The sequence below is a fragment of the Rhipicephalus microplus genome, chromosome X (genome assembly GCF_043290135.1).
Source record: "Rhipicephalus microplus isolate Deutch F79 chromosome X, USDA_Rmic, whole genome shotgun sequence".
In the NCBI taxonomy this organism is placed as follows: Eukaryota; Metazoa; Arthropoda; class Arachnida; order Ixodida; family Ixodidae; genus Rhipicephalus; species Rhipicephalus microplus.
The window spans coordinates 440,743,541-440,767,885 of NC_134710.1; the positions used below are offsets into that span (position 1 = coordinate 440,743,541).

Genomic DNA, 24,345 nt, shown 5'->3' on the forward strand with positions numbered 1-24,345 from the left:
CACTCGTTGTTTGGCTTACAGATGGCGCTGACTGTCGCTCCTACTTCTAAATTCACAGATAAACCCAAAAAAGTGGATGGAGAGAGGGCCGCTGTAATAGCTCAGTGGTTAGAGCATCGAACGCGTAATTCGAAGGTCGTAGGTTCGATTCCTGCTTACAGTTGGTAATTTTTTCATCCACTTTTCTTTCTTCTTATTTACATTCCAATAATGTTAATAACTTCCCCTGTACATTCCTTGGCATTACTGTCTGTTATATCTCATTATTATTGTGTTAAAAACACGGAAAAAACGAGCCCTTAGGTATACACTTCTTTCCCTTATTTCCATTGAACGAGGGTCTCGTACTGGCAGACTTGGTGTGTTTAGGTTGTATAAGAGGGACAATTAATCAGCTGCCCGCTCATAATAAGTTCACGTGCTACGTGACGCCAAACATGCGCATAAGAGTGTTTTCACACTCGTTGTTTGGCTTATAGATGGCGCTGACTGTCGCTCCTACTTCTAAATTCACAGATAAACCCAAAAAAGTGGATGGAGAGAGGGCCGCTGTAATAGCTCAGTGGTTAGAGCATCGAACGCGTAATTCGAAGGTCGTAGGTTCGATTCCTGCTTACAGTTGGTAATTTTTTCATCCACTTTTCTTTCTTCTTATTTACATTCCAATAATGTTAATAACTTCCCCTGTACATTCCTTGGCATTACTGTCTGTTATATCTCATTATTATTGTGTTAAAAACACGGAAAAAACGAGCCCTTAGGTATACACTTCTTTCCCTTATTTCCATTGAACGAGGGTCTCGTACTGGCAGACTTGGTGTGTTTAGGTTGTATAAGAGGGACAATTAATCAGCTGCCCGCTCATAATAAGTTCACGTGCTACGTGACGCCAAACATGCGCATAAGAGTGTTTTCACACTCGTTGTTTGGCTTACAGATGGCGCTGACTGTCGCTCCTACTTCTAAATTCACAGATAAACCCAAAAAAGTGGATGGAGAGAGGGCCGCTGTAATAGCTCAGTGGTTAGAGCATCGAACGCGTAATTCGAAGGTCGTAGGTTCGATTCCTGCTTACAGTTGGTAATTTTTTCATCCACTTTTCTTTCTTCTTATTTACATTCCAATAATGTTAATAACTTCCCCTGTACATTCCTTGGCATTACTGTCTGTTATATCTCATTATTATTGTGTTAAAAACACGGAAAAAACGAGCCCTTAGGTATACACTTCTTTCCCTTATTTCCATTGAACGAGGGTCTCGTACTGGCAGACTTGGTGTGTTTAGGTTGTATAAGAGGGACAATTAATCAGCTGCCCGCTCATAATAAGTTCACGTGCTACGTGACGCCAAACATGCGCATAAGAGTGTTTTCACACTCGTTGTTTGGCTTATAGATGGCGCTGACTGTCGCTCCTACTTCTAAATTCACAGATAAACCCAAAAAAGTGGATGGAGAGAGGGCCGCTGTAATAGCTCAGTGGTTAGAGCATCGAACGCGTAATTCGAAGGTCGTAGGTTTGATTCCTGCTTACAGTTGGTAATTTTTTCATCCACTTTTCTTTCTTCTTATTTACATTCCAATAATGTTAATAACTTCCCCTGTACATTCCTTGGCATTACTGTCTGTTATATCTCATTATTATTGTGTTAAAAACACGGAAAAAACGAGCCCTTAGGTATACACTTCTTTCCCTTATTTCCATTGAACGAGGGTCTCGTACTGGCAGACTTGGTGTGTTTAGGTTGTATAAGAGGGACAATTAATCAGCTGCCCGCTCACAATAAGTTCACGTGCTACGTGACGCCAAACATGCGCATAAGAGTGTTTTCACACTCGTTGTTTGGCTTATAGATGGCGCTGACTGTCGCTCCTACTTCTAAATTCACAGATAAACCCAAAAAAGTGGATGGAGAGAGGGCCGCTGTAATAGCTCAGTGGTTAGAGCATCGAACGCGTAATTCGAAGGTCGTAGGTTCGATTCCTGCTTACAGTTGGTAATTTTTTCATCCACTTTTCTTTCTTCTTATTTACATTCCAATAATGTTAATAACTTCCCCTGTACATTCCTTGGCATTACTGTCTGTTATATCTCATTATTATTGTGTTAAAAACACGGAAAAAACGAGCCCTTAGGTATACACTTCTTTCCCTTATTTCCATTGAACGAGGGTCTCGTACTGGCAGACTTGGTGTGTTTAGGTTGTATAAGAGGGACAATTAATCAGCTGCCCGCTCACAATAAGTTCACGTGCTACGTGACGCCAAACATGCGCATAAGAGTGTTTTCACACTCGTTGTTTGGCTTATAGATGGCGCTGACTGTCGCTCCTACTTCTAAATTCACAGATAAACCCAAAAAAGTGGATGGAGAGAGGGCCGCTGTAATAGCTCAGTGGTTAGAGCATCGAAAGCGTAATTCGAAGGTCGTAGGTTCGATTCCTGCTTACAGTTGGTAATTTTTTCATCCACTTTTCTTTCTTCTTATTTACATTCCAATAATGTTAATAACTTCCCCTGTACATTCCTTGGCATTACTGTCTGTTATATCTCATTATTATTGTGTTAAAAACACGGAAAAAACGAGCCCTTAGGTATACACTTCTTTCCCTTATTTCCATTGAACGAGGGTCTCGTACTGGCAGACTTGGTGTGTTTAGGTTGTATAAGAGGGACAATTAATCAGCTGCCCGCTCATAATAAGTTCACGTGCTACGTGACGCCAAACATGCGCATAAGAGTGTTTTCACACTCGTTGTTTGGCTTATAGATGGCGCTGACTGTCGCTCCTACTTCTAAATTCACAGATAAACCCAAAAAAGTGGATGGAGAGAGGGCCGCTGTAATAGCTCAGTGGTTAGAGCATCGAACGCGTAATTCGAAGGTCGTAGGTTCGATTCCTGCTTACAGTTGGTAATTTTTTCATCCACTTTTCTTTCTTCTTATTTACATTCCAATAATGTTAATAACTTCCCCTGTACATTCCTTGGCATTACTGTCTGTTATATCTCATTATTATTGTGTTAAAAACACGGAAAAAACGAGCCCTTAGGTATACACTTCTTTCCCTTATTTCCATTGAACGAGGGTCTCGTACTGGCAGACTTGGTGTGTTTAGGTTGTATAAGAGGGACAATTAATCAGCTGCCCGCTCATAATAAGTTCACGTGCTACGTGACGCCAAACATGCGCATAAGAGTGTTTTCACACTCGTTGTTTGGCTTACAGATGGCGCTGACTGTCGCTCCTACTTCTAAATTCACAGATAAACCCAAAAAAGTGGATGGAGAGAGGGCCGCTGTAATAGCTCAGGGGTTAGAGCATCGAACGCGTAATTCGAAGGTCGTAGGTTCGATTCCTGCTTACAGTTGGTAATTTTTTCATCCACTTTTCTTTCTTCTTATTTACATTCCAATAATGTTAATAACTTCCCCTGTACATTCCTTGGCATTACTGTCTGTTATATCTCATTATTATTGTGTTAAAAACACGGAAAAAACGAGCCCTTAGGTATACACTTCTTTCCCTTATTTCCATTGAACGAGGGTCTCGTACTGGCAGACTTGGTGTGTTTAGGTTGTATAAGAGGGACAATTAATCAGCTGCCCGCTCATAATAAGTTCACGTGCTACGTGACGCCAAACATGCGCATAAGAGTGTTTTCACACTCGTTGTTTGGCTTATAGATGGCGCTGACTGTCGCTCCTACTTCTAAATTCACAGATAAACCCAAAAAAGTGGATGGAGAGAGGGCCGCTGTAATAGCTCAGTGGTTAGAGCATCGAACGCGTAATTCGAAGGTCGTAGGTTCGATTCCTGCTTACAGTTGGTAATTTTTTCATCCACTTTTCTTTCTTCTTATTTACATTCCAATAATGTTAATAACTTCCCCTGTACATTCCTTGGCATTACTGTCTGTTATATCTCATTATTATTGTGTTAAAAACACGGAAAAAACGAGCCCTTAGGTATACACTTCTTTCCCTTATTTCCATTGAACGAGGGTCTCGTACTGGCAGACTTGGTGTGTTTAGGTTGTATAAGAGGGACAATTAATCAGCTGCCCGCTCACAATAAGTTCACGTGCTACGTGACGCCAAACATGCGCATAAGAGTGTTTTCACACTCGTTGTTTGGCTTATAGATGGCGCTGACTGTCGCTCCTACTTCTAAATTCACAGATAAACCCAAAAAAGTGGATGGAGAGAGGGCCGCTGTAATAGCTCAGTGGTTAGAGCATCGAACGCGTAATTCGAAGGTCGTAGGTTCGATTCCTGCTTACAGTTGGTAATTTTTTCATCCACTTTTCTTTCTTCTTATTTACATTCCAATAATGTTAATAACTTCCCCTGTACATTCCTTGGCATTACTGTCTGTTATATCTCATTATTATTGTGTTAAAAACACGGAAAAAACGAGCCCTTAGGTATACACTTCTTTCCCTTATATATATATATATATATATATATATATATATATATATATATATATATATATATATATATATATATATTAAAATGAGGCGTTTTAGAGTGGCACTCTCTTATAAAACAGGAGAGTGGTCACGACACGTCAAGCGGTAATGGCGGAACCAGTCTGAGTACCCAGCCAACCAAACGTCGTCTTCTTCACTGACTGAGTCTTACCCCCTGCCATTCTGAGTAGCACTCATCTACTTCACTACATTTTCCTCCCCTCCGGAAAAGAGCCATCCTGGCGACTCATGGGCAGGAGACAATAGAGGGATCGTAATACGGTTTTAGGCGGTCTATGTGGACGGTCTCACGGCCACAGCGTCGTTGATCATGGGGCTGCTCTAGCGGCTCGACGATGTAATTGACGGGTGAAGTTTTCTTAACCACACGGTAAGCGCCGTCATACTTGTACGTCAGTTTCATTGAGAGACCAGGGCTGTTTGAAGGGATATGAAACCAGACAAGGTCATCTGATGCATAAGAAGCCGGAGGCGTAGGGCTGTCGCGGTGGTGTTTCTGGCGTTGCTGTTCAGCACTTGTGAAAGAGCGGGCAAGCTGACGACACTCTTCCGCGTATTTAGCAGCTTGTGACATCGTCATCGACTCAGCAACATCCGGGTGGTAAAGAAGGATGGTGTCTAGCGTGCAAGAGGGCTCGCGACCATAAAGGAGGAAGTATGGAGAGAAACCAGTGGTTGTCTGGACAGCAGTATTATGCGCGTATGTTGCCAAAGGGAGAATAGTGTCACGGGGTCGTGACGTGGCCGAAGACGGGAAACTTCGTGTTGGGATTTAAATGTTTATTTGGGCAAACCTGTGCCCAGTAAACGGAAAGTCCAATTACAGCAGCAGTCTCGCACAAATAGCAGTCTCGGACTGATAGCGGCGAACGGAGCGTCGGCCTTCGTTCAACAACTGACAAGCGGCGAAGCGCGTCGGCATTTATACTCTTGCCGTCGAATGTTCTAGCGTTATCGCTGGCGGTGGCGTAGGTTCCAGAACAATCTCTACCGTTCGCACAGTGAGCGTAATCTTATCGAAATGATCTACTACAGTCCGGAACCTTCTCGAAAACTGCAGGCGCGGTTCGCGCTGAGAATGGTGGGGTGTTTTGGGACGATAACAAAAACTTGGGAAATGGAACGTTGCATTGCCCCCCTCTGTAAAAAAGGCATCGTCCCGATGCTTTAACTAAAGATGAAGGTACAATAATAATGCAAGAAAGTACAATGAATAAATTACGATACAACAATACTACAAAAAACACTGGTTCACTTTGTTAACGCGCATGAAACGGCTTGAGGCGCGCGACATGGACGACTTCAGGTCGCGATCGGCGTCGTTGAGATTTCGTGATGCCGTCGGGGACAACCTCGTAATCAAGTGGGCCGAGACGTCGAACCACCCTGTACGGTCCGAAGTACCGTCGCAGAAGCTTTTCACTTAGTCCACGTCGGCGTATCGGCGTCCACACCCAAACACGTTCACCGGGCTGGTATTCCACGAAGCGTCGTCGAAGGTTGTAACGGTGGCTGTCGGTCGTCTGTTGATTCTTGATACGGAGACGCGCAAGTTGTCGGGCTTCTTCGGCGCGTTGAAGGTACTCGCTCACATCGAGGTTTTCTTCGTCGGTGACGTTGGGTAACATGGCATCGAGCGTCGTTGCCGGGCTCCTTCCGTAGACCAATTTGTATGGAGATATCTGCGTCGTCTCTTGCACCGCCGTGTTGTATGCGAAGGTCACATACGGAAGAATGGCGTCCCACGTCTTGTGTTCGACATCGACGTACATTGACAGCATGTCGACGATCGTCTTGTTAAGCCGCTCGGTGAGGCCGTTGGTCTGGGGGTGGTACGCTGTCGTCCGGCGGTGGTTTGTTTGGCTGTATGCCAAGATCGCTTGAGTTAAGTCGGCAGTGCATGCCGTTCCTCTGTCGGTGATAAGGACCTCCGGGGCGCCATGACGTAGGACGATATTTTCGACGAAGAACTTAGCTACCTCGGATGCACTGCCTTTTGGCAGGGCTTTTGTCTCGGCGTAGCGGGTGAGGTAGTCGGTAGCTACCACGATCCACTTGTTTCCGAAAGCCGACGTCGGGAACGGCCCCAGTAGGTCCATACCAATCTGCTGGAAAGGTCGGCAAGGTGGATCAATTGGCTGCAGAAGTCCCGCTGGCCTTGTCGGCGGTGTCTTGCGTCGCTGACAGTCCCGGCATGTCCTCACATAACGAGTGACGTCGGTGGTAAGACGTGGCCAGTAGTACCTTTCTTGTATCCTCGCGAGCGTGCGGGAAACACCGAGGTGCCCTGCCATCGGATCGTCGTGCAGGGCCTGCAGGAGTTCTGGTCGCAGAGCTGAAGGCACCACAAGGAGGTACTTAGCTCGAAGCGGTGAAAAGTTTTTCTTTTGTAGAAGACCATTTCGTAGAAAGAACGACGCAAGTGCGCGCTTGAATACCTTCGGGACTTCGGCGGTCCTGCCTTCGAGGTATTCTATTAGGGCCTTAAGTTCCGGGTCGGCCCGCTGTCGTTCAGCGAAGTCGTCGGTAGTTATCGTTCCCAAGAAGTAGTCGTCATCCGAGTCGTCGGGTAGCGGTTGGTCGACAGGCGCACGAGAGAGACAGTCAGCGTCGGAGTGTTTTTTGCCGGACTTGTAAATGACAGTAATGTCATATTCTTGAAGTCTCAGGCTCCATCATGCGAGGCGACCTGAAGGGTCCTACAAGGTGGCTGGCCAACACAAGGCGTGGTGGTCGTTCACAACTTTGAAGGGCCTGCCGTAGAGGTAGGGGCGAAATTTCGACGTAGCCCAGATGATGGCGAGGCACTCCTTTTCTGTTGTGGAATAATTTGCTTCTGCTTTAGATAGCGATCGGCTGGCGTAACTAATAACCCTTTCAAGTCCGTCAGCCCTCTGCACAAGAACGGCGCCAAGACCTACGCTGCTTGCGTCAGTATGTATTTCTGTCTCGGCGAATTCGTCGAAATGGGCAAGTAACGGAGGCGTCTGGAGGCAATGTTTAAGCTCCTGGAAAGCGTGTTCGTGTGGCGTTTCCCACTTGAACTCCGAGTCGGCCTTGGTAAAGTTAGTGAGAGGATCGGAAATGCGGGCGAAGTTTTTCACGAACCGCCTATAATAGGCGCACAGGCCCAGAAATCGGCGCACGGCCTTCTTGTCAGTGGGCGGCGGGAAGTCGGCGATGGCGGCTGTTTTCCGTGGATCGGGACGAACTCCAGACTTGCTGATAACGTGCCCCAGAAACAAGAGCTCCTCATACGCAAATCTGCACTTTTCTGGCTTCAGTGTGAGTCCGGACGTCTTGGTGGCTTGAAGTACAGCTTCAAGGCGCCGAAGATGCTCGTCGAAACTCCAGGAAAACACGACGACGTCGTCCAAGTACACAAGGCAAGTATGCCACTTCAATCCTGCCAGTACTGTATCCATAACGCGTTGAAAAGTTGCAGGCGCTGAGCAAAGGCCGAAGGGCATCACATTAAACTCGAAGAGGCCGTCCGGTGTTATAAACGCCGTCTTCTCTCGGTCTCTTTCGTCGACTTCAATTTGCCAAAAGCCAGTCTTGAGGTTCATTGACGAGAAGTACTTGGCGTTATAGAGCCGATCAAATGCGTCGTCTATTCGTTAGAGAGGATACACGTCCTTACTTGTGATTTTGTTCAGGCGGCGATAATCGACGCAGAAACGTAGGGTCCCATCCTTTTTCTTCACTAACACCACGGGGGATGCCCACGGACTCTTGGACGGCTGGATAATGTCATCTCGCAGCATTTCATCAACTTGTCTCTTCATTGCCTCACGTTCTCGCGTCAAAACCCTGTACGGACTCTGACGGAGTGGTCTGGCATTTTCTTCGGTTATGATTCGATGTTTCGTGATTGGGGTCTGCCGAATTTTCGATGACGACGAAAAGCAATCTTCGTATTGCAGGAGCAGGGCCTTGAGCTGTTTTTGCTTATCGTTCGGAAGTCTGGGACTGACGTCGAAAGCTATGGGAGGGGCTTGGTTCCTCTGAGCAGGTTCCGCAGAATCGGCGAGGGCGCAAGCACTGGTGGCTTCGACAATTTTTTCGATGTATGCGACCGTTGTTCCTTTGTTCACATGTTTGTACTCATTGCTGAAATTCGTGAGCATAACCGTTGCTTTGCCTCCCCGCAGCTCTGCAATTCCTCTTGCGACGCAAATATTTCGGGTGACTAACAGATGCTGACTGCCTTTAACGACGCCTTACAAGTCAGGTGATTTAGGAGCGCTGACTGAAATAATGACGCTTGAGCGAGGCGGAATGGTGACTTGTTCTTCCAGCACATTCAAGGCATGGTGTCGTGACGGCGAGCGCGGCGGTAGTGCTTCTTCTGTGGATGTTATCGACCTTGTTTTTAGGTTGATGACAGCACCATGGAGGCATAAGAAGTCCATGCCAAGGATGACATCTCTCGAGCAACGCTGTAGGACTACGAAGTCTGTAGGATAAATACGGCCGTTAATGGTGACTCTCGCTGTGCAGATTCCTGGAGGCGTTACGAGATGACCTCCGGCTGTGCGGATTTCAGGGCCTTTCCAAGCTGTCCTAACTTCCTTTAACTTCGCGGCGAACGACCCACTGATGACAGAATAGTCGGTTCCAGTATCGACGAGAGCAGTCACACTGTGGCCGTCGATAAGAACGTCGAGGTCGCTAGTTCGCCGTCTCACATTACAGTTAGGGCGTGGCGTCGGGTCACGGCTGCGTCGGCTTCTTCCGCTGCTTCCATGTTGCGTCGTCCGGCCACCTTCGGTAAGTGAGCTTTTGCCTTCAGGGCTTTGCCTGGTTGGTGTTGTGTTCAAAAAGCTCCGTCGCGTCAGCGTCGTCGTCGGAGGATCTTCAGTAGTTCGTCGCACAGCAACCGCACCTCCATCGGTTGCTGCCCTTAGTTTCCCGGATACGGGCTAGGAGACCGGCCCCGCGTTGGGCCAGAATACTGCCGGGGGTGCGGTGACATACGGCGAACGGGAAGGACTTCGTGGTGTCCATTGAGTTCCTGCCAGGTAGTCGGCGATGTCACGTGGCTGATCTCCTGGCTGCGGACGCGGTGCATTGACGGCGAATCCACGCAGTCCCATCTGTCGGTACTGGCAATGGCGGTATGTGTGCCCGGCCTCGCCGCAGTGGTAGCAGAGCGGGCGGTTGTCAGGTGCACGCCAAACGTCCGTTTTCCTCGGTGCACTGCGCTGGCCTGCTGGGGAACGGTAGGACGTCGGTTGGGGTGGTGGCGGCGGTGGCGTCTGGCGACAGAAGTGTGACGGGGCGGCGTTTTGGCGTGGACGGGGAGGAGCGTTGTGGCGCACTGCAGCGGCGTAGCTCATAGTTTCTGGCTCGGGCGGCGGTGTTTCGGGAATTCGAAGCGATTGCCGGACTTCTACTCGCACAATGTCGGCGATCGAATCCACTTGAAGCTGCGCCGAAGGCAACAGTTTGCGCAGCTCTTCCCGCACGATCACTCGGATCGTTTCACGCAGGTCGTCGGAGTCACTGGCTTGAGCAGCAGCGCATTCTGGAGTCAGGCGATGATTATACTGTCTGGTGCGCATGTCCAGCGTTTTTTCGATGGTGGTCGCCTCGGATACAAATTCTTGGACGGTGTTCGGTGGATTCCTCATTAGTCCCGCGAAGAGCTCCTGTTTGACCCCTCGCATGAGAAAACGAACTTTCTTTTCCTCAGGCATGTTTGGGTCAGCGTGACGGAATAGGCGGGTCATCTCCTCTGTGAAAATTCCAACCTTTTCATTTGGTAGCTGAACCCGGGTCTCGAGTAGAGCAGCGGCCCTCTCTTTGCGAGCGACGCTCGCGAACGTTTGCAGAAATGCGCCGCAGAAGACATCCAACGTTCGGAGCGTGGACTCCCGATTCTCTAGCCAGGTCCTTGCGGTGTCTTCCAGGTAGAAGTACACACGACGGAGCTTTTCTTCGTTGTCCCAGTGGTTGAGGGCGGCCACATGGTCGTATGTTTCTAGCCAGGTTTCCGGGTCTTCAAACGATGAGCCATGGAACGTTGGTGGTTCCCTGGGTTGATGAATGACGATCGCGGGCTGGGACGGTCCGGTTGTCATTGTCACTGCAGTCGAGGTCATGGTCTTGGTCTTCCGCGCCTTGTCTTGTAGAAGGCCGTACTCCGGTGGGAGACCTTGCTGTCGGCGGCTCGTTCGCTGCTCTTGGTTGGCGTCGGTGTCTTCTCCGCGACGGGGGCTGGGTTCACGGCTTGACGGGGGCGTCCGGTACATGAACTAAGCAGCACCTCCACCAGATGTCACGGGGTCGTGACGTGACCGAAGACAGGAAACTTCGTGTTGGGATTTAACTGTTTATTTGGGCGAACCTGTGCCCGGTAAACGGAAAGTCCATTTACAGCAGCAGTCTCGCACAGATAGCAGTCTCGGACTGATAGCAGCGAACGGAGCGTCGGCCTTCGATCAACAACTGACAAGCGGCGAAGCGCGTCGGCATTTATACTCTTGCCGTCGAATGTTCTAGCGTTATCGCTGGCGGTGGTGTAGGTTCCAGAACAATCTGTACCATTCGCACAGTGGGCGTGATCTTATCGAAATGATCTACTACAGTCCGGAACCTTCTCGAAAACTGCAGGCGCGGTTCGCGCTGAGAATGGTGTGGTGTTTTGGGACGATAACAAAAATTTGGGAAATGGAACGTGGCAATAGTGTCCCAGTTTGTGTGATCGTTTGCGACGTACATTGACAGCATATCTCCTAATGTACGGTTGAATCGTTCTGTAATGCCATTAGTTTGAGAATGATACGCGGTGGTGGTGCGATGAATGACTTGGCATTCCTTGAGAAGCGATTCGACGGCGTCCGACAAAACACACGCCCTCGGTCACTCAGGAGTTCGCGTACTGCACCGTGACCTAAAATGATCTGATGCAATACGAAACGACCGACGTCACTGGCTGACGCAGAAGAGAGTGGTGAAGTTTCTGCGTAGCGCGTAAGGTGATCGATAGCGACGACTACCCAGCAATTTCCAGCCGGTGTAATCAAAAGAGGTCCATAGAGATCAATACCAACACGGACAAACGGTCGGGCAGGACAAGGTAAGGGTTGTAGTGGAGCTGGAGAACTTGGAGTGGGATTCTTCCGGCGTTGGCAAGCGAGACAGGAACGTACGTAGCGACGAACGAAGCGATACATTCCATGCCAGTAGTAGCGGTGAGACCTGCGGGTGTAGGTTCTTAACACTCCAGCATGGGCGCATTGAGGGTCGGCGTGAAAGGAGGCGCATATGTCTGAGCGGAGACGACTGGGAATGACTAGGAGCCATTGGCGTCCTACGGATAGATAATTCCATCTGTATAGCAAATCATCTCTGATAACGAAGTGCTGTATTTGACGGCACATACCTCTAGGGATATTTTGCGAGGGAGCTCGACTCAACAAGTTGATAAGTGAAGCGATCAAAGGATCTTTTCGTTGCTCCTGTAGCATGTCGCTGACACTAAGTGCAGATACGTCGGGGGCAGGCGAAGACGGCGACTTGTCGCTACATCGTAGAGGTGATCGGGACAAAGCGTCTGCGTCGGAATGTTTTCGGCCTGATCGGTAAACGACGTGAATGTCGTACTCTTGTAGCCAAAGCGCCCAACGGGCGAGCCGGCTGGTGGCATCTTTTAACGAGGAGAGCCAACATAATGCGTGTTGATCTGTAACCACGCTGAATGGGCGCCCGTAAAGATAGGGTCGAAACATGCCTAAGGCCCATATGACGGCTAGACACTCTTTTTCGGTGACTGAATAGTTAGCTTCTGCTTTTATGAGTGCACGGATGGCGTAAGAGACGACGTACTCATCAAATCCAGGTTTACGCTGGGCGAGCACAGCACCGAGGCCAACTCCGCTAGCATCCGTGTGTATTTCCGTCGGGGCAAGAGGATCAAAATGTCGCAGTATAGGAGGGGACGTAAGAAGGTGGCGGAGTGTGGCAAATGCATCATCACAAGCTGAAGACCAACTCGAAAGGTCGTTGTTGCCGGCAAGAAGGTCAGTCAAGGACGATATGATGGAGGAGAAGTTGCGAATAAAACGACGAAAATATGAACATAAACCGAGGAAGCTGCGAAGTTCTTTTAAAAATTTTGGCATAGGAAATTCGGCAACGGCACGGAGTTTCGTCGGATCCGGAAGAATGCCATCTTTAGATACAACATGGCCCAAAACTACAAATTTTCGAGCGCCGAAGCAGCCCTTCTTCAAGTTGAACTGTAGACCAGCGGAGGTGAGGCAAGTAAGGACTGTCTCGAGCCGCTGAAGATGCGCTGAAAAGTCACTTGAAAATATCACGACATCGTCTAAATAACACAGACATGTCTGCAATTTGCGGCCACGGAGGATGTTGTCTATCATGCGCTCGAAAGTGGCAGGCGCATTGCAGAGCCCGAATGGCATGACGTTAAATTCGTATAAGCCATCAGAGGTAACAAAAGCCGTTTTGGGCTGATCAGCCTCAGCCATGGGAACCTGCCAATAGCCTGAGTGCAGATCTAGTGACGAGAAGAACTCCGCGCCTTGTAAGCAGTCAAGGGCATCGTCTATGCGAGGTAGCGGGTAAACATCTTTGCGCGTGATCTTATTCAACCGGCGGTAGTCGACGCAGAATCTTATTGAGCCATCCTTTTTCTTGACTAGAACAACTGGGGATGCTCACGGGCTGTTAGAGGGCTCAATAACACCTCGCTTCAACATGTTGTCAACTTGTTCAGCGATTCTGCGACGCTCAGATGCCGATACCCGATACGGAAGCTGACGTAAAGGACCGTGAAGGCCAGTGTTGATTTCGTGAGATACTGCGGAAGCACGGCCCAAAGTCAGTTGCTGGTGGTCGAAGCTGGCACGGAAGAGCTCGAGGAGGGCGATGATGTCGGTGCGCTGCTGGGCCATAAGGTTGGTGTCGATGCAGCGCGAAATTGCGTCGGTGAATGATGGGGAAGAGGATGACGCGCAGCAATCAACAGCGTCAATAGGTAGCGCAGTCGAGTGGTCAGGAACTACACGTGCACTCGAGGGATCAATGTCATCGGCAAAGCCCAAGCACTCTCCGCACAGTAACTTGGAAGGCGAGGGAAATGGATTTGATACATAAATTAAGTGCACTTGATGCATCGTGAACATTCAAAACGGCGAAAGGAATCAGGAAGCACTTGCGGTGAACAGCGGTTTCAGAAGGCGTAAAAAGAACAGTTGAGCCACTAAAGACGTCACAGAAAAGCGGAACTAGAGCGGATGAGAACGGGGGTATCGAAGTGTCGGCGGCAACGAAAACTTTTGCAGGTGAAAGGGACGAGTTGAGTGAAGCAGCGTCGCATAACGGCGCGAACTCCACTTCGGCGCGAGCACAGTCGATGACGGCATGATGATTGCAGGGAAAATCCCAGCCTAATATAATGTCATGGGAACACTGCGGGAGCACTACAAACTCGACGACATAAATATCGTCAGCAATAGCGACACGTGCTGTGCATGCAGCAAAAGGGCGAATTCGTTGCTCGCTCGCAGTGCTCAAAACGAATTCGTGAAGAGGCATTGTGACATTTTTTATTCGACGGCAAAGTTTTTCAGTCTATACAGAAACTGCGGCGCCAGTATTGACCAATGCAAAAACAGGTATACCTTCAATGGATAGAGCAACGACGTTGGACGGCGAAAAACAAGGTCTTGTGGAGTTCGAAAGATCCACAGTTCTTGCCCCCGGAACTGCGGCTCCTAGTTTTCCTCAGGGACAGGGCGAGGTCGACGTAGCATAGGGGAAAGGGAACGGCGTTGAGGTGAAGGCGACTGGTGTCTGTTGAAGTTCCGGTGAGGTGAAAATGTGTCCATGGTCGCAGTCTAGCCAGATACAGCAGGCTCTGGTCGTTATGGGAAATTATAATTGTTGGGCCTGACGTCGTCACGCAGGAAAAACTCACGCCGTCGACAAACTCGCACCACGTGACCCGCAATTCCACAGGCGAAGCATATAGGGCGGTTGTCTTGAGTGCGCCAAGGGTTCTAAAAGCGCGGAGGTGGTGGTCAGGAAAAAGGACGGGCAGCCTGGTACATAGGCTCAGTCGGTACGACAAAGGGGCGCGTGGACGTAGGCGTTCGCGACAAAAAAACGTGGCCGTTCGCGACAGGTGGACGTCGAGTTCCGTTGAGTGCTTCGGCATAGGTCAATGAAGCAGCCACAGGTGGTGCGTAAGCTGTTGGCAGCGCCTCAGACACTTGTTCCTGGACTACTCGCTGTATTGATGGCGCTAAAGTAGATAGGGCACCTTCGGAGGTATAAGGCACGAGGGACAACTGGCGTGCGACCTCCTCTCGTACAAATTGCTTGATCTCGAGAAGCAAAGTGGTGTGGTGTATAGCAGTGCTAGCTGACGTTAACGCGGAGATTGTTGCACATGGCGCGCTGGCACGACGAGTAGTGTCACGCTGTTTCCAGAGCTCATCATAGCTCTGACAAAGTTGGATCACTTCCGCTACTGTTTGCAGGCTTTTGGCGACAAGCATCTGAAATGCGTCATCAGTCACGCCTTTCAAGATGTGTTTGAACTTCTCGGCTTCTGTCATGGCCGAGTTGACACGCCGGCAAAGGTCGACCACATCTTCGATATAACTGGTGTAATTCTCACCATTCTGCTGAGCCTTTGTACGCAAGCGCTGTTCGGCCCGTAGTTTGCGAAGCGCTGGACGGCCAAACTAGTCCTCTAACGCCGTTCGGAAGGCCGACCAGGTGGGCAGGTCTCTCTCGTGATTACGGTACCACAGACTGGCGACGTCAGTCAAATAAAATTGGACGACAGTAAGCTTGTGCGCATCGTCCCACTTGTTGTGCTTGCTCACCCGGTCGTATTCGTCGAGCCAGTCTTCCACGTCTTTGTCATCGGTTCCACTGAAGGTAGGCAGATCACGTTGCCGAAAGGAGCCGAGACAGACAGGAGCTGCAGTAGTTGGAGCCGAGGCGGCTGCCTGCTGATCGTCGTCCGTGGACATTGTAGCAACTGGAGGCAACGTACGATTTCGCAATTCCAGGATTAGGCGTTACCCAGCACTCTCCACCAATTAAAATGAGGCGTTTTAGAGTGGCACCCTTTTATAAAACAGGAGAGCGGTCACGACACGTCAAGCGGTAATGGCGGAACCAGTCTGAGTACCCAGCCAACCAAACGTCGTCTTCGTCACCGACTGAGTCATACCTCCTGCCATTCTGAGTAGCACTCATCTTCTTCACTACAATATATATATATATATATATATATATATATATATATATATATATATATATATATATATATATATATATATATATATATACATATATATATATATAAATATATATATATTTATATATATATATATGTAAACAGGTGTCGCTGCATCCAGTGGAAAAACATCAAGAAGTAGAGGAAGCGCAAAACTAAAACATTTTATTCTTCCAACGTTTCAGACGGGGACCGGCCTTCATCACGGAAAACATGATACAAAAATGCGCTCTTCTTAAGTATGCATGGTATATAAGGGGCTCCTGACACGTGAGCCATCACTATCTCACAATATCTACTGTGATGTGGCGAGATGTGAACGGTGAGCAGAGAATGTCAAAGCAATGTCAAAGTAATGAGAATATAGAGGATGGGGAGACAAGACGATGGTGACGAGCCCTTGCCGAAGTCACAGCTATCATTTGAAAAGCAGGCGTAGGCGGAGTCGCCACTGCAGCGTCCAACCAGCCCAGACACTAGGCCGTTCTGCCATTCCTCGTGGCTCACGCATCACGAGCCACATGGCTCGCTTCTTCTTCGGTGCGGCTGGCTGGCCAATTCTAGCGTGACACTACCTAGGCTCCCCTCCTCTAACGCTTTGTGTGCTCAAAAATTGATTAATATGTGGGGTTTAACTTCCCAAGACCACCATATGAATGCAGCCGCCACAGTCGAGATTCGAGCCTGCGACCTGCGGGTCAGCAGCCGAGTACCTTAGCCACTAGACCACCACAGCGGGGCTTCTGCGATCGAAAATATACTTACAAAAAAGACAAGGACAAGTACTACATACATGGACGGCAATCCGTAAGGTGTCTGTAGGGAAGTGCAGGTTGTCAACGTGGAGTGGCCGTCGGTAAGCAGTCAGTCTCCTGTGGGCGACTCTGGGAGAATCGCAGTGGGCGAGGGTTGCGAGGGATGGAGTCTGCTGGAAGCAAGGGCGGTCGTTCGTATGGGCGGGTAGTGCAAGTCGCAGACTTGCGACGCAGGCTCGTCTTTCGGCGAAGAACTGATGCCAAATGGCGCGTTGCGTAGCATCCATGCTGCAAGCGTGTGGACACAGGCCGGCTATTGCTGCACCGTGGCGTTATAATGTTCTGACGACGCGTACCGAAGGTTGCGGGCTGCACCTAAAATAGCGAGGCAGCGCTTGAAATGTGGCGTTCATGTTGCTGACATTGGGCAAAACGTCATCTGCGCAATACCGACTGCTGATGTGTTGAGCACTGCTACCAGCCTGTCTTCAACATTTCACGACGTGCCAGAGTGTGCCGTCTCTGTACTTCCGCCTATTTGCGGCGGATCTCTGCACCCTCGGGTAACTTGCTAGGGTGGGTGGAAATCTGCCCGTGCGTTTGACTCTGGGTGCGATGACGTCGCCGTGTTTAAGTCACAACTCGGTGACGTGCGAGGTCATGACTGGGTGTTGGCGCTTTAGGAGCCGGGATGCTTGCATTTCTGGGGCCTGGTCACTAGCCAGCCTTGACCTCGTCCAGGAGGATATCACGCAGAAGACGTGCAGACCCCGCGGTAAGACTGAAATTTGAACCAGTGGTTGAGGTATTCAGTTGAAAGTCTGGTGACGTGCAGCACGCGGGCAGGGGAGCATGATCATTGACTGCTTGCGTGTATGTTGTAGCATGCGCTGGTGGTTCCAAGCCTTGACGGCCCAGTGTGTTGTACGCGTCGTCACCGTCCTAGTGGGGGGCTCGGCAGTTGTGTCTGAGAAGCCACCAGGCGCCTTAGCTGCCTCATCTGTCATTGGCGATTCGGGAGCCTGTGCGGCAGGAGAAGATTGTGCTAAGAATCTAACGGTGTCCGAAGTAGTAACCGGTGTCGAATCTGCCAAGGAAAGAAGTGGAAGTGGCCCTGGTAGCAGAACCAACATCTGAGAAACAGGAAGCGGAGACACTGGGGTGACGGGCCTTTTGGTGGGTGGACCACTTGAAGCGACAGGGTGAACTCCGTCACTTGTGAAGCCGGCCGTTGTTGGCATGGCAGTAGTCTGGACGGACCATGGTGCAGGAGGCGTAGTGGACGTCATGCTGTCGCTTTTAGGAACTTTTCACTGCGAAGAAGGCTGGATTGCGTTTGGTGGAGAAGCGCCTTGTGTTTGGTCCGTACCTTTTCGGAGGTGGTGTTTAGCGCCGCAAAACCATAGGGCGGTGTCACGTAGCCCGTCATATGGGAGGGAGCTCCAAGAAAAATAGGTGAGGCATCGCTTGATGTCAGGATGAAGAACATACTGGAGGACCTCAAACATGAGTTGTTGGAGCCAGATGCTGTTGAGCTCCAAGGCAGCCTCAAACTCTTGGAACCTTGACTCGACGTTGGAGGTGTGGAATGGTGGTAGAGGTGGGTCAAAGTGCGGCTGTACAAATTGACCTGGCTGGGGAATTGCCACAAAGCTCAGTGGCCAAAGTCCCACGCCAGTCGCTTGTCCGTTGGTCCGTGGTCACCATATGTAGAGGAAGGAGAGACAAGACGATGGTTACGAGCCCGTGCCGACGTCACATCTTTTATTTGAGACGCAGGCGTAGGCGGAGTCGCCTCTGCAGCGTCCAACCAGGCCAGGACCAAGGCCTTTCAGCCATTCCTCGTGGCTGGCGCATCACAAGCCACGCGCCTTGCTTCTTCTTCGGCGCGGCCAGCTAGCCAAATCTAGCGTGGCGCTACAATAAGTTTTCAATTCCCCGAGTTCTGTTTTCTATCTTCCGATCGGCTGCTGTGTTCCCTGGACCAACAACAAAGTCAAACCTCGGGCATTCGACAGCTCAGCGCATATCCGAAACAAGCTTCGCTCAACTGCATACCATCCGAACAGAAGCAATACACAAGTGGATCCTGCCTCATTGGACAGGGAACAGTCCCTCAAAGCAAGCGCACGCCACCCGGTTGTCTCCCGCACAAGACCGAACCGCCGGTGACACTTCTAGCAGGTGTCAAGCGGCAGAGCGCCAGGCTTCTCAAAACAACGCTTCATGTTTGAAGACGCAACCGCTGCAGAAAGTTTATCAAAGTCCCTAATAATTGACTAGTATATCTCAAGCGGCAGTCATTCTATCAAACTTAAAACTAGCATGGTTATTGAAAAACGAATCTGTAATGATCTGCACGCGTTCGAGCATCGAACGCGTTATTCGAAGGTCGTAGGTTCAATTCCTGCTCACGGCTGGTTATTTTTTCATCCACTTTTCTTTCTTCTGTCTTCTTATTTACATTCTATTGGTTCTAATAACTTCCCCTGTACATTCCTTGGCATTACTGTCTGTTAGATCTCATATATAAATATATATATATATATATATATATATATATATATATATATATATATATATATATATATATATAAATTTGAATGTATAGGGGAGGTTATTTGTCACCCACTTTTCTTTCTTCTTATTTACATTACATTTGTTTTAATAACTTCCCCTATACATTCCTTGGCATTAATAATTATTGTCTTCTAGATCTCATTAGCATTGTGTCAAAACACGGAAAACGAGCCCTTAGGTATACACCTCTTTCCCTTATTCATTAACGAGGGTCTCGTACTGGCAGACTGTGTCATTAGGTTGTATACGAGGGACTATTGGTCAGCTGCCCGCCGGTAATAAGTTCACGTGCTACGTGACGCCACACAGGCTCATGAAATGGTGTTCCACACTCGCCGCTTGGCTACAGATTGCACTGAATGTCACTCCCACGTTTAAATTCACACATAAACCAAAAAAGTGGGTTAAGGGAGGCCGCTGTGTGATAGCTCAGTGGTTATAGCATCAAACACGTTCATATATATATATATATATATATATATATATATATATAAGGGAAAGAAGTGTATACCTAAGGGCTCGTTTTTCCGTGTTTTTAACACAATAATAATGAGATATAACAGACAGTAATGCCAAGGAATGTACAGGGGAAGTTATTAACATTAATGGAATGTAAATAAGAAGAAAGAAAAGTGGATGAAAAAATTACCAACTGTAAGCAGGAATCGAACCTACGACCTTCGAATTACGCGTTCGATGCTCTAACCACTGAGCTATTACAGCGGCACTCCCTCCATCCACTTTTTTGGGTTTATCTGTGAATTTAGAAGTAGGAGCGACAGTCAGCGCCATCTATAAGCCAAACAACGAGTGTGAAAACACTCTTATGCGCATGTTTGGCGTCACGTAGCACGTGAACTTATTATGAGCGGGCAGCTGATTAATTGTCCCTCTTATACAACCTAAACACACCAAGTCTGCCAGTACGAGACCCTCGTTCAATGAAATAAGGGAAAGAAGTGTATACCTAAGGGCTCGTTTTTCCGTGTTTTTAACACAATAATAATGAGATATAACAGACAGTAATGCCAAGGAATGTACAGGGGAAGTTATTAACATTAATGGAATGTAAATAAGAAGAAAGAAAAGTGGATGAAAAAATTACCAACTGTAAGCAGGAATCGAACCTACGACCTTCGAATTACGCGTTCGATGCTCTAACCACTGAGCTATTACAGCGGCACTCCCTCCATCCACTTTTTTTGGGTTTATCTGTGAATTTAGAAGTAGGAGCGACAGTCAGCGCCATCTATAAGCCAAACAACGAGTGTGAAAACACTCTTATGCGCATGTTTGGCGTCACGTAGCACGTGAACTTATTATGAGCGGGCAGCTGATTAATTGTCCCTCTTATACAACCTAAACACACCAAGTCTGCCAGTACGAGACCCTCGTTCAATGAAATAAGGGAAAGAAGTGTATACCTAAGGGCTCGTTTTTCCGTGTTTTTAACTATATATATATATATATATATATATATATATATATATATATATATATATATATATATATATATATATATATATATATATATATATATAGTCTAGTAGATCCTCCGTGAGCGGTCACAACGTGGTTTATTTCGACGTTTCGGCCTAGAGTCCGGCCTTCATCCTGGCCTTCATCCTAGAGTCCGGCCTTCATTCCTGATGAAGGCCGGACTCTAGGCCGAAACGTCGAAATAAACCACGTTGTGACCGCTCACGGAGGATCTACTAGACTATATGCAACGCTACGGCCACTCAACCACCATGCCTGCCTATATATATATATATATATATATATATATATATATATATATATATATATATATATATATATATATACATATATATTGTAAGAATTCACTGGACGTCATCCTCATCAGTCAATAACCATCATCAGTCTTCACCCGTTCCTCTTCATCATCGGCACCATTTTCGCTGTTGCTTGAATAAAGCGTCAGCTGAACCCGTGGTATTTCAAGTAATGGAAGGTGCTTCCCGATCTCTTCGACCTCTCTCCATCCAAAGCCACCTCCTGGAGCTCGATGCCGTCGTCTTGCCCGTGTAAACACCGAAGCTAGCCAAGAAGATCGCAAACATTGTTACGATGCCACTCACCGTGTCGTTCTCTACCGCCCTGGCGACGATGTGCTTCTGTGGACTCCTGCGCGAACGCCTGGCTTATACGAGAAGCTTGAGTCACGCTATCTTGGCCCCTACAAAGTTATCGAACAGACCTCACCGGTGAACTACCTTATCACACTTGTTCATGTCCCCACTGACCAACGCTGCCACGGGACAGAGATTGTTCACGTTTTGCGTCTCAAGCCCTATCGTATGCGTTCCCCAGCGTAATTCGCGGCCAGGCTGGCCGCTTCCGTCGACGGGGGAAATTAGTGTAAGAATTCATTGGACGTCATCCTCATCTGTCAATAACCATCATCAGTCTGCGCCCGTTCCTCTTCATCATCGGCGCCATTTTCGCTGTTGCTTGAATAAAGCGTCAGCTGAACCCGTGGTATTTCAATATATATATATATATATATATATATATATATATATATATATATATATATATATATATGTGTGTGTGTGTGTGTGTGTGTGTGTGTGTGTGTGTGTGTGTGTGTGTGTGTGTGTGTGTGTGTGTGTGTGTGTGTGTGTGTGTGTGTGTGTGTGTGTTTGTGTGTGTGTGTGTGTGTGTGTGTGTGTGTGTAAGAGCAGAGGCTGCACCACTGGGTGTCCCAGCTATGTAAGCCCACGTGCTCTAGCTTTCAACGCAGTAATGTCAGTGTCCATCTTGGCGCCGAGAGGCGGAAGCTGGAAATAGTAATTCGTATATATAAGGAGATTTCAAAATTTTTAGCGAAAATACGTGAGTCCTGAAACGCACATCATCCTTCCTAGAAGGGTAAAAAACGTGTTCAACGAAAAACACGCAAGCCACAAATTTTATGGCAACACCTCATTAAAGAAACTACCAGAGCATTCAGACGCAGGAAGCCAGACATAGAAAAAGATACAGGTACATTGAAATATTGCCCTGCGGTCTTTAGCGAGATGCTTCAATGCAACTGTTGGAAATCGACTATACTATTCATTTACTGAAGCATGGTTAACTTGTGTTCAGGTTGAAATGAAATGGAGATGTTGCGCGTATATTGTCCCTACTTTTACCAGCCGTACACAAGCATAACCTGAGTAGAACTCGCCAGGGTACCTCATCAAATATTGTATAGCCCTGTTAAACCCAAAGACATGGATTCGTTCATTTCTTCCAGATGATGGCTGAATTTTGATGGAGGCAAAATGCCAAAAGGCCCATGAATTTACGTTTAGGTACATGTTCGGAAACCTCATATGGTCTACGTTACTCTATTAATTACGGTTATGATAAAATACGCAATACGTTATGCCAGATTTGGCAAATGATTAAAGTGGGATTGTGGAGGACAAACTGCATACTACACAACAACAGTTCAATTGAGCTCTGGACTCAGACGGCAGTGCCGGTGGCGGCTCAGTCGCAACGCTACGCCAGCTTCACCTTTGGAGCGGATACGAGTTGGTGTCGACTCCGAAGTGGGCTTTTGCAACTGAGAGTATCCAAAATCATTGGTAGGAAATAACAATATAAACTCTAAACTTTACCTCATGTGACTTTCTGAAATGGTGATTTCACTGCGAGGCTGGTCTGCTAGGCTACGTCATTATCGCCACACTGGGAGGCTAGAATATTACAAGAAGAGTCAGGTCACACACGTTCAATCTCACCGAGACATGCAAATGTTAGGTCGGAAAAAATACCGTGATTTCTGCAATTCACTGACTCCATTAACTCTACTTCCGAAAATCAGGCAAACAATCACTGCTTTAAGTCACCCAGTATCCCAACGAAACCCATTCAGAGCATTGACTGTATCTCTTGGATTATACGAACTGGATGTTGCTCATATGTTTTGCGCCATACTGACTGCAACTGGGCAATTGGTTCACAACACTTCTGCACTGCCTAACTATGTAGAGCAGGAAATACAAGATGCATACGCTTTATTACATGCTCAACTAGATAACACGTATTCTCTACAAGAGTTTCGTACTGCTCTATCACTAACCTGCGTAAGAACGGCAACAGGTCCCCACAACGTGTCGTACAGTGTTCTAAAAAATCCAGGCCCCAATGGCATGCGAGTTCTCGGATTATATAACGACATGTGGGCAAAGACGTACGTTCCAATGTGTTGGAAAGTCACGAGAATCATCCCACTGCTAAAGGCCGGTAGATCACCGCTTTCGCTTGACTCATTTCGACCAGCCAACCTCACTAGCTGTGTATCTAAAGTCATAAAAAGAAATTGGCAGATCCCACGTACCGTGGGAATTGATGATATGCGAAGCACGAATGAGAAATGTTGATATGTTACTTTAAAATCAGCACAACGTTACGAGGTGGAGGTAAATGATGCCGTCCATGACTTTCGTGTCATGTTTTTCATGTTTCCATGTGTCGTTTACCTTCGTCATCACGTGATACCAAATTTACTATATGTGGAGCTAGGTAAACGGCCGCGAGCAAGCTATGAGCGCGGTATGTTGTCATGTTCCTACATGACACCCGTGTCAGGATTATCAAGTTTGCACCAGACATATATTTTGCCATATACTCACGTCACTTGACACCAATTTTCGTATATGTGGAGCGAGCAAAATGGCCACGAGTGCATCATGAAAGGCACAATATACTCTAATGTAGCGTTGACGCGCACTCACGCTGGGCGCAGTGACGCTACATTAGCAAAACACGAGCACACATAGTCTGACGCCAGGCGCGACCAGCGTTCGTCGGCTTTGCCCGATGGCAACCGGCTATGCATTACCCAGACAGCACTGCGTCTACTTCTTTTCGTGACGGAGAAACGCCAGACGCACTGAAAAGCGCATGCGTCAAAACAAAGGAACGCCGAGCGCGCCTGCAAGTATATGGCAGGACCGGCGCCTGGCGTGGAAACGCCGGCGTGATCCGACGAAATGAACGCCGGCGGGCACGCGCGCAGCGTCACGTCGGAATGTATCGGCGTCTTGACTTTGGCATGTAGTAATGTTCTCGCATGACACGCATCTCATGATTATCATGTATGCACCACTCACATACCTTCCACATAAAAAACAGCGCCAATAACGAGGGACAAGAGAAAGAAGGACACACACAGCGGCACTGACTTACAAGATTTATTTGTTAGAACCGCAC

The 24,345-nt window shown here is 48.1% G+C and overlaps 9 non-coding genes across 9 annotated transcripts; 7 read left to right on the top strand and 2 right to left on the bottom strand.

The window, feature by feature from the left end:
- The first annotated feature begins 90 nt into the window (after window positions 1–90).
- On the top strand, window positions 91–163 carry TRNAT-CGU (transfer RNA threonine (anticodon CGU)). The gene has a single exon. It is a non-coding gene; the product is annotated as a tRNA-Thr (tRNA).
- Window positions 164–548: 385 nt separating this feature from the next.
- On the top strand, window positions 549–621 carry TRNAT-CGU (transfer RNA threonine (anticodon CGU)). The gene has a single exon. It is a non-coding gene; the product is annotated as a tRNA-Thr (tRNA).
- A 385-nt stretch (window positions 622–1,006) lies between these two features.
- Window positions 1,007–1,079, top strand: TRNAT-CGU (transfer RNA threonine (anticodon CGU)). The gene has a single exon. It is a non-coding gene; the product is annotated as a tRNA-Thr (tRNA).
- An 843-nt stretch (window positions 1,080–1,922) lies between these two features.
- TRNAT-CGU (transfer RNA threonine (anticodon CGU)) lies at window positions 1,923–1,995 on the top strand. Its single transcript has one exon. It is a non-coding gene; the product is annotated as a tRNA-Thr (tRNA).
- An 843-nt stretch (window positions 1,996–2,838) lies between these two features.
- On the top strand, window positions 2,839–2,911 carry TRNAT-CGU (transfer RNA threonine (anticodon CGU)). The gene has a single exon. It is a non-coding gene; the product is annotated as a tRNA-Thr (tRNA).
- An 843-nt stretch (window positions 2,912–3,754) lies between these two features.
- TRNAT-CGU (transfer RNA threonine (anticodon CGU)) lies at window positions 3,755–3,827 on the top strand. The gene has a single exon. It is a non-coding gene; the product is annotated as a tRNA-Thr (tRNA).
- A 385-nt stretch (window positions 3,828–4,212) lies between these two features.
- On the top strand, window positions 4,213–4,285 carry TRNAT-CGU (transfer RNA threonine (anticodon CGU)). Its single transcript has one exon. It is a non-coding gene; the product is annotated as a tRNA-Thr (tRNA).
- Window positions 4,286–19,763: 15,478 nt separating this feature from the next.
- TRNAT-CGU (transfer RNA threonine (anticodon CGU)) lies at window positions 19,764–19,836 on the bottom strand. The gene has a single exon. It is a non-coding gene; the product is annotated as a tRNA-Thr (tRNA).
- A 383-nt stretch (window positions 19,837–20,219) lies between these two features.
- On the bottom strand, window positions 20,220–20,292 carry TRNAT-CGU (transfer RNA threonine (anticodon CGU)). Its single transcript has one exon. It is a non-coding gene; the product is annotated as a tRNA-Thr (tRNA).
- Window positions 20,293–24,345: the final 4,053 nt, after the last annotated feature.